The sequence below is a fragment of the Crocodylus siamensis genome, chromosome 5 (assembly GCF_052110815.1).
Source record: "Crocodylus siamensis isolate JL-2025a chromosome 5, ASM5211081v1, whole genome shotgun sequence".
Lineage (NCBI taxonomy): Eukaryota > Metazoa > Chordata > Crocodylia > Crocodylidae > Crocodylus > Crocodylus siamensis.
In genome coordinates, this window is record NC_143399.1 from 27017362 (window position 1) to 27031902 (window position 14541).

A 14541-nucleotide genomic window follows, 5' to 3' on the forward strand; every position below is an offset into this window, starting at 1 on the left:
CATGGACAGCTAGAGACCCTCTGCGTAAAAATTCGTGGGAAAAACGGCACAGGGGACACAACGGTGGGAGTCTACTACAGACCTCCCACTCAAAGTCCTGAGCTTGACCAGGAGTTTGCCTGGGAACTGACTGAGGCCGCATGCTCCAGGACCTTGGTTGTCATAGGTAACTTCAGTTACCCGGACATCTCGTGGGAAGATCACTCAGCAAAATCCCAGTGGTCGCAAAGCTTTCTCTCATGCGTGGATGACCTCTACCTGACTCAAGAAGTCTATGGGCCAACGAGAGACAAAGCGCTGCTTGACCTGGTACTGGCTACAGGGGACGACCTAATCGGCGACCTAGTGATCGATGGGAACCTGGGTGACAGCAACCACGAGCTGATCACCTTCACCATCCGCCGTAAAGCTGGCAAGTCAGTCAGCAACACAGAAGTCCTTGACTTCAGAAAAGCCGACTTTGACAAGCTCAAGAGGCTTGTCGGTCAGGCCCTCAGAGACCATGACCGCAGGGAGACAGGAGTTCAAGAAGAGTGGTTGCTTCTCAAGGAAGCGATCCTCAATGCACAAGCTAAATCTATTCCAACATGGAGGAAAGGCAGCAAGAAGGCACAGCAGCCCTCCTGGCTCTCTAGGGACCTAGCGGACCTCCTGCGGCTAAAAAGGAAAGCCTACAAAGGATGGAGGACGGGATTCACCTCCAAGGAGAATTATTCTGCACTGGTCCGGTCCAGCAGGAAGCAAACCAGGAAAGCCAAGGCTGCAACTGAACTCCAACTAGCTTCAAGCATCAAGGACAAGAAAAAGTCCTTTTTCAGATATGTGGGGAGCCAGAGGAAAAGCAAGGGCAACGTTGGACCCCTGCTAAACCAGATGGGGCAACTGACAACTGACGCCCAGGAAAAAGCCAACCTATTAAATAGGTACTTTGCGTCAGTCTTTCATCAGTCCCATGGGACGCCCATGCCTGCTATGGGACAGGGAGATCCGGATGATGGGGATCCCCTACCCTCCATAAATGCTGACCTCGTGAAGGAACACCTTGAGAAGCTGGATACCTTCAAGTCAGCCGGCCCTGACAATCTGCACCCCATGGTACTCAAGGAGCTGGCGAGCATCATAGCCCAGCCCCTGGCACGGATCTTTGAAAACTCCTCCTGGTGCTCTGGTGTAGTGCCCAAAGACTGGAAGAAGGCCAATGTGGTGCCAGTCTTCAAGAAAGGGAGGAGAGTGGATCCGGCTAACTACAGGCCCATTAGCCTGACTTCTATCCTGGGGAAGATCTTAGAAAAGTTTATTAAGGAGGCCATCCTTGATGGACTGGCCCAGGCTAACATTTTAAGGGATAGCCAGCATGGGTTTGTTGCGGGTAGGTCTTGTTTGACCAATCTCATTTCCTTCTATGACCAGGTGGCCTATCACCTGGACAAGGGAGAAGAGGTTGATGTCATATATCTTGACTTCAAAAAAGCCTTTGATCTGGTATCCCATGATAACCTCTTGGCCAAACTGGCCAGTTGTGGCCTTGGCTCCACCACGATCCACTGGCTGGGAAACTGGCTCCATGGTCAGACCCAGAGGGTTGTGATTGATGGCAGTCACTCATCGTGGTGCCCTGTGACCAGTGGGGTCCCTCAAGGCTCTGTCCTGGGACCCATCCTGTTCAACATCTTCATTAATGATGTGGACATTGGAGTCAGGAGGGGACTGACCAAGTTCGCCGATGACACCAAACTTTGGGGCAAAGCATCCACGCCAGAAGATAGGCGGGTGATCCAGGCTGACCTGGACAAGCTCAGCAAATGGGCGGACGAGAACCTGATGGTGTTTAACACTGAAAAATGCAAGGTTCTCCACCTTGGGAGGAAAAACCTGCAGCATCCTTATAGGCTCGGCAGTGCTACATTGGATAGCACTACAGAAGGAGACTTGGGGGTCATCATTGACCACAAGATGAACATGAGCCTGCAATGCGATGCTGCAGCTAGTAAAGTGACCAAAATGCTGGCTTGCATCCATAGATGCTTCTTGAGCAAATCCCGGGACATCATTCTCCCCTTGTACTCCGCCTTGGTGAGGCCGCAGCTGGAGTACTGCGTCCAGTTTTGGGCTCCACAATTCAAAAAGGATGTGGAGAAGCTTGAGAGAGTCCAGAGGAAAGCCACGCGCATGATCAGAGGTCAGGAAAACAGATCTTACGATGACAGGCTGAGAGCCATGGGGCTCTTTAGCCTGGAAAAGCGCAGGCTCAGGGGTGATCTGATGGCCACCTATAAGTTTATCAAGGGTGACCACCAGGATCTGGGGGAACGTCTGTTCACCAGAGTTTCCCAAGGGATGACGAGGTCGAACGGTCACAAACTCCTGCAAGACCGTTTCAGGCTGGACATAAGGAAGAATTTCTTTACTGTCCGAGCCCCCAAGGTCTGGAACAGTCTGCCAGCGGAGGTGGTTCAAGCACCTACATTGAACACCTTCAAGAGTAAATTGGATGCTTATCTTGCTGGGATCCTATGACCCCAGCTGACTTCCTGCCCTTTGGGCAGGGGGCTGGACTCGATGATCTCCCGAGGTCCCTTCCAGCCCTAATGTCTATGAAATCTATGAAATATACTGCTGGTTCAGGGAGAAAGACCAGTAAAACCTCTGAACATTAATGCATTTGTATTGAAGCCAGTATACGACCATCATGACAATCTGACTTTCCTGCATGTCACAGACTACAGAGCCTCACTCAGGAATTTCAACATCAAGCCATAACTTCTATTTGGCTAGCCACAGTAGCACAGAATTCAAAGCAGACTAGCTACTTATTTACCCAGTTTATCAGGTGTTTTTTTCATCCGGTGCCAAATTTTATGTTGCCACAGTTTAGACCTTAGTACCAGAGCTAGGTAATTTAAAGTTAGCTTCAGTCATGTCAGCTAAGGCTCTGCGAAGCTTGAGTTGCTGATTCAATTCAGAGGAGATTTGACCTGATTCAGCGGCTGAATCTCCAAATCTGAATGAAATCAGGAAACCAATATAAAGATCCAAATAAATTCAAAGCTCTCCAAATCAATTTGGAAAAGATTCAGAGAAGTTCAGAGATTCAGGTAGTCCCCACATGCCGCCACAGGGAGCTGGACCCAGACTCTGTGCTATTAAGTAGGGGGCAGGGGCTGCAGGACAGGGGAGGGGACCATGGGAGGACTCCAACCAGGCCCCATCCCCTGCCTGATCCTCCAGTCCCCCGCCCCCCATGGCTGCCCTCCATCAATGCTGACCTAGTAAAGGAACACCTTGAGAGGCTGGATACATTGAAGTCAGCCGGCCCTGACCATCTACACCCCAGGGTACTCAAGGAGCTGGCAAGCATCATAGCCCAGCCCCTGGCATGGATCTTTGAGAACCCCTGGCACTTTGGTGTAGTGCCCAAAGACTGGAAGAAGGCCAGTGTGGTACCTATCTTCAAGAAAGGGAGGAAAGTGGATCCGGCTAACTATAGGCCCAGCAGCCTGATTTCTATCCTGGGGAAGATCTTAGAAAAGTTTATTAAGTAGGCCATCCTTAATGGACTGACCAACGCCAACATCCTGAGGGATAGCCAGCATGGGTTTATTGCAGGTAGGTCTTGCTTGACCAATCTCATTACCTTCTACGACTAGGTGACCTATCACCTGGACAAGGGAGAAGAGATTGATGTCATATATCTTGACCTCAAAAGTCTTCAATCTGGTATCCCATGATCACCTCTCGGCGAAACTGGCCAATTGTGGCCTTGGGTCCAGCATGATCTGTTGGCTGGGGAATTTGCTCCATGGTCAGACCCAGAGGGTGGTAACTGATGGAAGTCAATCATCGTGGTGCCCCATGACCAGTGGGGTCCTCCAAGGCTCTGTCCTTGGACCCATACTGTTCAACATCTTCATTAACGATGTGGACATTGGAGTCAGGAGGGGACTGGCCAAGTTCGCCGATGACACCAAACTTTGGGGCAAAGCATCCACACCTGAAGATAGGCAGGTGATCCAGGCTGACCTGGACAGGCTTAACAAATGGGCAGACGAGAACCTGATGGTGTTTAACACTGAAAAATGCAAGGTTCTCCACCTTGGGAGGAAAAACCTGCAGCATCCTTATAGGGTCAGCAGTGCTATAGTTTCATAGTTTCATAGTAGCTAGAGTCGGAAGGGACCTAGGTAGATCATCTAGTCCGACCCCCTGCCTTGGCAGGAAAGAGCACCGGGGTCAGATGACCCCGGCAAGGTGCTCATCTAACTTCCTTTTAAAAATCCCCAGGCTAGGAGCCTGCACCACTTCCCCTGGAAGCTGGTTCCAGGCCCTAGCCGCCCTGACTGTGAAGTAGCGCCTCCTAATATCTAATCTAAACTTACCCTCCGCCAGTTTGTGACCGTTATTCCTGGTCACTCCTGGCAGCGCACGGGGGAACAGGGACTCCCCCAATACCTGCTGATCCCCCCTGACCAGTTTGTAGCAGGCCACAAGGTCCCCCCTTAACCTTCTTTTGTGGAGGCTAAACAGGTTCAGGTCCCGTAGCCTCTCCTCATAAGGCCTGCCCTGCTGACCCCTGATCATACGAGTGGCCCTCCTCTGAACTCTTTCCATATTGTCCACGTCCCTCTTGAAGTGTGGCGCCCAGAACTGGACGCAGTACTCCAGCTGCGGCCTGACCAGTGCCGCATAGAGGGGGAGGATCACCTCCCTGGACCTGCTCGAGATGCATCTGTGGATGCATGACAGGGTACTGTTGGCCTTCTTGACTGCCTCCCCACACTGCCGGCCCATGTTCATCGTGGAGTCAATGACGACTCCAAGATCCTTTTCCGTCTCCGTGCTGGCAAGAGGGGAGTTCCCCAACCTGTAAGTGTGGTGCCGGTTCTTCCTCCCCATGTGCAACACCTTGCACTTATCAGTGTTAAACCCCATCCTATTCTCATCCGCCCACCGTTGCAACCTGTCAAGGTCAGCTTGTAGCCTATTGCACCCTTCTAGTGCACCCACATCCCCCCACATCTTAGTGTCATCAGCAAACTTGAACAGGGTGCTTTCTACCCCGTCATCCAAGTCACTGATGAAGATGTTGAACAGTGCGGGCCCGAGGACCGAGCCCTGCGGAACCCCACTGCCCACATCCTTCCAGGTCGAGGACTACCGACGAAAGAGACTTGGGGGTCATCATTGACCACAAGATGAACATGAGCTTTCAATGCAATGCTGCAGCTAGTAAAGCAAGCAAAATGCTGGCTTGCATCCATAGATGCTTCTCGAGCAAATCCCGGGACGTGATTCTCCCCTTGTACTCGGCCTTGGTGAGGCCGCAGCTGGAGTACTGCATCCAGTTTGGGGCCCCACAATTCAAAAAGGATGTGGAGAAGCTTGAGAGAGTCCAGAGAAGAGCCACGTGCATGATCAGAGGTCAGGAAAACAGACCTTACGACAACAGCCTGAGAGCCATGGGGCTCTTCAGCCTGGAAAAGCAAAGGTCAGGGGTGATCTGGTGGCCACCTATAAGTTTATCAGGGGTAACCACCAGTTTCTGGGGGAACGTTTGTTCACCAGAGCGCCCCAAGGGATGACGAGGTCAAATGGTTATAAACTCCTGCAAGACCGTTTCAGGCTGGACATAAGGAAGAATTTCTTTACTGTCCGAGCCCCCAAGGTCTGGAACAGTCTGCCAGCAGAGGTGGTTCAAGCACCTACATTGAACACCTTCAAGAGCAAATTGGATGCTTATCTTGCTGGGATATGACCCCAGCTGACTTCCTGTCCTTTGGGCGGGGGAACTGGACTCAATGATCTTCTGAGGTCCCTTCTAGTCCTAATGTCTATGAAATCCATGAAAAAGCCCCCACTCACCAGCTGCTTGGTTTTTTTTTTAAAGAGCCGGGAGCTGGGACTGGGCCAGGCAGCCTTTGACAGGGCTGGAAGAGTGGGCGGAGCATGGGGCCTGTCTGATTTTGGAAATTTGGTGGCGGCCACATCTCCAAATCAGATTCAACTGTATCAATTCAGGACTCACCGAATTGAATCACTGTCCCCTAAATCAGCCAAATCTGAATCGAAAGCAAATACTAGCTGCTTTGCACAGGCCTAAAATCAGCTGTATTCACTGCATATCCACAAACTATGGGGAACCAACTAACTAGTTTGAAAACTTTTTCTTACTGGGATTTTCTCTCATATGTGTTAATTTGAGCTAGCTGTCTCAGGAACTTACCTTTTCCCTAATGAAGCCCTTAAAGGTGGTACTTCCTGTCTCTTGTCAGGACAACACTATATATGTAAAAGGCAGGACTGTGTGAGGAAATGAGTGGTCACCATGTTATCCAGTGCAGGGAAATGTATGAGATTTGTCAATATATAACAATAGGTAAAGAATGCATGTCTCTGTATGGAAGTATTTATTTAAGTACTTGTTGCACTAAACTCTTTCCAGGTCATGGAATGTTTATCACAACAGCTACCTCTTCCATAATGAGCTTCATAATGAAGTTTTTTGATCTTCTAAAAACTCAGATTCTGATATGGATATTTCCTAAGCTAGTAACCATCTTGTCTGCTGAAAGGATGTTTTGTGCAACACGGAGGGTTACTATCCTTAGGACCTGGTACTGTTGGATCAAAATTCTGATGTTAAAATTTGCTTGAATGATGCAACGACATTTCAATGCAGCATGATTCAACACATTTAAGGGAAGGAAGTATTCCATAGTAAACAGGATTTTGCACTTTCATGGATGCTAATCTTACATCCTTAGTTTGGCCTGTGTCAGATTCAGAATTTTTCAGTGAGATATGATGTAGACAGCAAAAAGTACCTTCAAAATTTCCATCATCAAATAAACATCCATATTCTGTTATTGCTCATCTGACCCAAACTGAAATTTCTAATTAACCCCTACATGCTTCTGATCCTCTTCCTAAAGGGGAATTTTAAACCTTCCCATTTTAAACTGCTGTATACTGGTATAATGAGTTCCTATCTTGCTCAAATTGCAGCACTGGGGGCATTGATACACTTCACTTGGGATTTGGACTGTACTACACACTAGGATGGCAAGATTTGAGGTTTGGTTTAGTTAATTAGTTTGCTTTCTTTGTTATTTTTCCATATGCTATTTTTGAGACACTAAAAGGTTGACTGCTCAATAGAGATATTTGGTTCAGGGGAATTTGCATTGCCTTATCTCTGCAGTGGGAAAAAAAAACCCAAATATTTTCCCCCTTATTACTTCACTAACTTGTCCAAATATTTTTTTCTTGTTTACTAAGAAAGAGACAATTACAAATCTTCCAGAAACTGTCATATATATTAAGAACACACCATCTTTCATGCAAAGTGCTTAGCAGTAGGCATAATAAAAATGCATTTCTTTATTATTTGTGACTTATCTTAGCAATTTATGATTTTTCTATGCTATAAAAAGCCTTTTGGATCCCAACTTTGAGATATCTTAAATAGTATGTCTGCATTAAATTAAGGCTGTTCTATACTATATTATTAGTAAAAACAAAATTGTAAGACCCTTTCACAGTGTAAATTAGCATGGCTCCTTTGACTTCAGCAGAGTTATACAATTTACACAATGCCTGAGAATCTGGCAAATATTGTTTATAAAATTAAGGAGGAGTAATTCTGAATTCCAGCCCCTAACAGGTATAATTTTAAAGAAAATAGAGAAACAACCAGCACGAATAATTTTAATATATAGTAAAATATAGTTTAGAAGTAAATGCACTTGGTGCTATATTTCTTGTAGTTTACCTGTATCACAAATGGACATTTCATTGTATGAACATTTAATACAATTATATATAATTCACAACAAATTTGACTGAGGCTTCTCAGTTTGGGGAGATTCTTGAGGAGTTTAATTACATGACTAATTTCTTCTTCCCCATTCTCCACAAAGTACTGGAAAAAAAAATCTGCTCCCTTCTGAAACACACAGTTGTTTTCCTTTCACATCCATGCCCATATGGTACTAAAAGCTTGAATCCAAAAACATTTTCTCACTACTGAGAGTAAATGCCTGATCATTACTTTGAGCATATGGTAACATTTTATATTGTGCTTCTATTTATAAATCTTTTATCATTTATTAAATGATATAGCACATTTATACTACACCCTGGTTCATGACAACTCTACGTAGCAAGAAGTCATTCTGTATATGCTGCTTCAGCAAAACACACAGGTATCAGTCATTGTAGCAGCTCACTGTAGCTGCATCTGCAAATTATTAGAAATAAAGCATGTTATAAAATCTTAATTCCTTATTAAACTTTACAACTAACAGCATTAAGTGAACTGTAATTATTTCCATTTCCATCCCTATAATTTAATACACCATATATGAAGCAAACACGCTGTCTATCCTGAAGGCATAATATTTACAAGCATTCTCAAGAGGCTGTATCCTACAGTTAGTTTTCATCTTCAGTGGAAGCTGAGGGTGATTTGCACATCTCTGAAGGCACTCCCTGTATTGCAGGAACTGGCCTGAGCATAAAGCAGCATGATATGGCTAAGACAAACCATCTCAGATAAACATGACAAACAAGTGAACACACTTAAAAAAAAAAAAAAAAAAATCACCTGTTCACAAACCACCAGGTCAAGTATCCTTCACATCAGAATAGCAAGGTTAGAAGACTTTCCTCAAAGAGCTTTTCAATCAAACTTTCCCGGAAGTTCATAAAACATTTGGGTTTAATTGAAGGAAGGCATGCTGATTCAGTGCAAAAGGTTGAATTAAGCTGTGCTTATTCAGTTGTCCTGAAGAAAGACATCATACCATGATCCAGAGTAAGGACAGTACCTCTATGAAGTATTAATGAATTATTCTAGGCATAATCTTTTTAAGAACCATGTACTTGAAACAATGAAGAGAAGGGCATGTAAAACTGACTGGAGTGCTTTATGAAGAAAAGTTCTTAAGAACTACAAGCAAAATTCTCAGTTAGTGTAAATCAGCGTAGTTCACCTGGTTTTGATAGACGGAGCTCTATTTGTACTCACTAGGCATCTAGCCCTATATTTAAAGTTAGGAGAAATGTCTAAGAAGTAATACAGGATGACAGCTCTCTACTATTGTATGAGGGAAATAATTACCAGGGGGAGTATTAGAAAGTCTGATAAGCATAAAAACTTATCCAAAAAAATTGCCAACCATGTACCAGACTGTACCCATTAGATCCTACATGTTTCTCTGAATAGCTTATAGCCCATATGGTAGGAAAACAGGAAAAAGAGAGAGGATTTCAAAGGTTGTCCATCCTCTAGACCCACAAAATTAATCCAAAAGGGAATGTAGCCCTGGGCTGTTATCTTGTCTACAGCGTTCCCTGTAGCAGCATGGTGCAACTGGGGGCTAGAGCTGTGCAGGGACATAGGGTGTCTTCAGAGATGGCTAAAATACGTTTTACCACAGGGAAAAGATCTAAGGCAATGACATCTATTAACACAGAATATATTAAGAATGTATTATAAGGAGCAATGCTGTAAAGGAAGAGGATTGGACAAAATAACCTGAAGGAACATTTTCAAAACTTTTCTAGTTAAAAAAGTCTTTGATAGGCATTTCCAGCCCTAATTAAAAATAATTCCTCTAAGTATCTTAAAGACAAGTAACAAAAATGTTATCCACCATCTCAAATAAAAATATGAGTTAGGTGTTTGAAATAATACCTGAAAAAACAAAACAGTTCATTTCTATAGACTTACAACAATATCAAAGTGACTGCTGTCAAGGGGACAGACAGACAGACCATCAGAGAGCAAGTGGCTTTAATGGGTGTGCTGGCCCCTAAGGAAAGCCCCGTGTCCAATACTGTTTAATTTTTTTCCTCTTTCAACAGAACAGCACTGTGTCATTGAGGCAAGAGTCCCTCATAGTTGCATGCTGACATTCTTCATCAATGACCTGAAAGATGGCATAGAGCGCACCCTCAGCAAGTTTGCAGCTGACACTAAGCTGAGGGGAGAGGCTGAGGGAACTGGGTTTATTTACTCTGTGAGAGGGGATTTAATAGCAGCCTTTAACTACCTGAAGGGGGTTCAAAAGAAGATAGAGCTAAACTGTTCCCAGTGTTGGCAGATTACAGAACAAGGACCAACAGTCTTAAGTTGCAGCAAGGGAAGTTTAGGTTAGATATTAAAGAAAAAAATTCTCTCTAGGAATAGCAGTTGGTAAAGCACTGGAACAGTTTACCCAGAGAGGTTATGGATTCTCCATCCTTGGAAGTTTTTAAGACCCACCTAGACAAAGCTTTGGCTGGGATGATCTAGTTGACGGTGGTCCTGCTTTGAGCAGGGGGTGGACTAGATGACCTCCTAAGGTCCCTTCCAACCCTCATTTGCTATGATTCTATGCTATGTTATACTATCACTGACATGATTTCAGAAGTAGAAAACTTCAGTTTCAAAGTCAGTTCTACTGCTTGGTTCTCAGGAGTAGTGCATTGCTTTGATATCTGCAAGCCAGAGTAATTTAGGTTGCATTCTTTAACTGATGTGTTAAAAATGTTATTGTGCTCAAAACCCTGAGGAGACCATGTTGGGGGAAAAGGTGCAACAGAGCAAAATGGACAGATTGCTGTCAGATTCCTAATTTATTCAAGATTGTGTCCACAGTGCATCTAAATCTTAAATGTGCATTGAGGACTCACCTAAATGGAAGGGCCAAAGTATTTGTGATGGACCATATTGAAAAGGTTTGAGCAAACAACCAAATGGTATTGAGTTTCCTCTCCCTAAATTGTGTCTCAGGCATATCTCCCCACTTGGGGAAAAAAAAAAGATATCCCTCAGAAAGCTTTAGTTATAATTTTTAGTAACTATTAATTATTCTTCTCTTCATCTCATCCTGTTCTTGAGGAAAATCATCATAGCATGCCATATACAACAGATGAATTTTATGCTGGAATAAGTCACTTGAAGAATGGCAAAGCAGCTGCACTTGATGATATATGTACAGAGCAGATCAAACACTTTGGTCCCACAACCAAGTTACGGGTATTATGCCTTAACAATTGCTCATCAACCCTTAGAATACCTAAATTATGGTGACAAGCCCATGTAATAGTTCTATTAAGCCAGGGAAAGATGCCTCCGAACTTCTGGGTCATCTTTATAAGCTTTATGAATGTCTTATTCTCAATCACCTCATATTGAACAACATCTAATATCAGAAGCTGAATTTAAACCAGGGAAGTCCTGCACTAGCCAAATACTAAACATCACCCAGCATACAGAAGATGGATTTTAGAAAAGGATGATAACAGGTGCTGTGTTTGTAAACCTATCAGTGGCATATGACAGTTGACCACCAAAACCTGCTTGCCAAAGCCTACAATATGACACAAGACTACCACCTAGTGTAGACCATTTGATCTCTTGTAGAATAGATGTTTTTATATAGAACTGTTCAAAAAATGAAGCCACTGGAGACAACAATAAAATGGCCTTCCACAGTGTAGTGTGCTAGCACCCATCCTTTTAATATATATATCAATGACCAAGTCATACAGAGTAATACATGCTGAAGACCTATGTATCATGTTGCTAGAGAAGAAGGACTTTGTCACTGTCAAGAACAGACTGACATGTGCAATGAGCAACCTCTCAGATTACTACAGTAAGAACCAGCTTTGTGCCAAAGCCACCATGATGCAAGTCACAGCTTTTTACCTCCACCATAGAAAAGCCTAGAGGAAATTAAGCATCACCTGAGATGGAATTCCACCGACTAATTACCCAAAAACTGTGTACTTGGGGGTTACATTAAATGAAACACTTACCTTCAAAGCACATGTAGAGAAGATGAAAGAGAAAGTCAGTACCCACAACAACATACTCGAAAATTGGTCACCTCAAAGTGGAGAGTGAACCACAACTATTGCCTTATGTCACTCCACTGCAGAGTTTGCGTGACCAGTATGGGAATAATCACTTCATGCCAAGAAATTAAACCCAGTTCTAAACTATAGCTGTCATGAAATAAAGGATGGTCTAAAGCCAACACCAAAAAATAGTACTTATTGGCTGGCATTGCACCACCTGATGTCAGAAGAAAGGTAGCAAGCCAAAAAGAAAAATCACAGCAGATGGAAGATGGTCACACAGAAGTAAATAAATGTCTTAAGCGTGAAAGACTTTTGTGACCAGTGTTGTGCCATTGGACACAATGGCTGACAGGGCATGACTGAGGTTATGAAAGGAAAGATTATGTGCAATTTGGTGCTCTTGTAGCAAGAAACCCTTTTGTCTGCCTGCCCCCACCCTAAAATGTGAAGCTCCTCTATATGACAAAAGCCCCTCTTTCAGTATTTGTCCCCTTTTGGGGATGCTTTCTCTTTTCTACCTTTTCTTCCTTCCTCTCTCTTTTTCTTTTATTATATCATTAACATTTTTATATAAGGTGTATTTATAGATGTTTTTACAAATGTACTTTAAGTTTAAAAGTAAGTTGTACCATGTAACAATGTTAGCAAGGGCAGAAATCTCTTTATGGAGCAGGTCCCTGAATGAATCATGGTTGACTGTGTAACACAGAAGCTAGTCTGGATAAACATGTTAATGAGTGGCAATTAACACCTACAAAATCAGAGACCAAAGAGAGGAAAGAATTAATAAAGAGCCAGGAATTCCCAGAAACTTCATTGTTAAAAGGTACATTTGAACTAATCAACGCTGGAAACGGACCCTTGGGGCTGAAATAACCCCTGATCAACCACTTCCAGAGCTCTATTCATCACAGCAGTGAATCAACCAAAATTCATCAGCAGACTCCTGAGAGTGTACATACCTGCAAACATGACCCCTGGGGCTGACAGCTACCATCCAGCAGCTACCAAGAGGAACATCCCTTGAGGTCAACAACCCCTGGATTGGGTAAGCCCAAGAACTGGGGAGTCACCAAAGTCTGCCAGAGAGAGAGAAAAGGCAGTGAAGAATGACCCCCAATGGCACCCTTTTTGACCTAACTAGCACCCTGCCTGTCCAGCCAGAAGGACCAGCCAACGATCCCCTTCTGAAGCAACATTGCACTGAAAGAAGCCTCAACTGGCCATCAACAGTGGACTCCAGCACTTGGGGACAGGTATATCTTGACACCGGTGCTTAGTGTTCATAGCTAGCTACTATGAGTGTGTATATGTGTGTGGATGTATGTGTGTTTGAGGAGATCAGCACCAAGGTTTATGGTCTGACTTTTGCATCCATCCAATAAACTAGAATTTTATGATGATCCTGTGAGTTGCTCCTTTGTAGCCACACTCTTAAATGGACCCAGAACCCCAGGAGGACCTTCCGAGAGGGACTGATCTAGACTGGCAATCCCTGAGTCACCTGTACATGCAAACTGGAAGATCAAAAACAAACATGATCAATAGGGTCACTCTAATGACACAAATATATGCAAGCAAGGTGAAGTGCAGACTATGGATCACATGCTCATTTGCTGACTCCTTGGTAAGTCCTGTATGAAGGAGGACCTTGCTACAACAATGGAAAGAGCCATCACATATGCAAGATTTTGGAAGAACATCCAGTTTATGACAAGGACACGAGAAAAAGAGGACTCTTTTCCAGCTTGTTTTAAAATACCTTTTCTATCATTAACTCCCCCTTCAGTTGGCAATATTTATTCTAAACAAAGTCTATATTTTTTTCCTTATTAGATTAAAAATAATAGCAGCAGGCAGAATTTGCATGAAAAAGGAAGGTCAAACATAATTATGAACGAATATTTGTAAAAGAAATCATAAATTATAACTGTTCCTTAAATATTATCCTGCTTTTTGGCTTTTCAAAACTAGCCTGGAAAGCTCACAAAGGCAAGTTCCTTTTTAAGTTTTGTAAGGTTTTTTTTCTTCCAGTTGGGTCATAATATAACACAAAAACTTCCTCTCTCTTTTGGTACACATTTTTGAAACACATTGGTGTTTCTAGCTCCCATCTCAGACAGAACCCAGAAATGCAGAGAAGCGTGAAAATAAAAAGTTATGGGGGTGGAGACAAAAGAAGCATTCCAAATTTGTCAAGCTTCCAAAAACATGCTAAGTTTGGATCTAGTTCCAGTTTGGAGAGAAGACTGCTCAGTTCCTATTCTCTTTAAAGTGGCTGGCCCAGGCTCAGAGGATATTGTATTCCCGTGGAGTCCTCAAAAATGCATATTACATCTTTTCCCTTAAAAAAGCATCAGAAAATAAGCTCTGGTGCCAGTACATTTGCATGTTTGTTTCCTAAACAGGATTTTAGGAGATTACACAGAACTCATGTATTCAGTGATTCTGTTGTGTTCTCAACTAAATGAACCAGACAGTTGTGTGTTCTCCTGTAGGCAACGAAGCAGAAACTGTTACGTTTTAATTTCAGTGTTCCTTATACATTTAAGTTGTTTCTTTAAAATGTATTTTCTAAAGACACTAACAGCTAGAAATGAGCTGCTGGTCCAAAACATCAAGAGAAGGAACAGAGGAAAGGGAGGAACTCTGAATAATTTAAAGCAAACCCCTTATTGAAAAGTCATTCTT

The 14541-nt window shown here is 43.6% G+C and overlaps 1 long non-coding RNA gene across 1 annotated transcript in view; it reads right to left on the bottom strand.

Moving 5' to 3' along the window:
- The window catches only part of LOC149863621 (uncharacterized), a 729305-nt gene that overhangs the window by 495371 nt on the left and 219393 nt on the right, over positions 1 to 14541 (bottom strand). The window contains exon 3 of the long non-coding RNA XR_016442472.1: positions 12813 to 12929. This is a non-coding gene — a long non-coding RNA (uncharacterized LOC149863621). The remainder of the gene's footprint in view (positions 1 to 12812; positions 12930 to 14541) is intronic.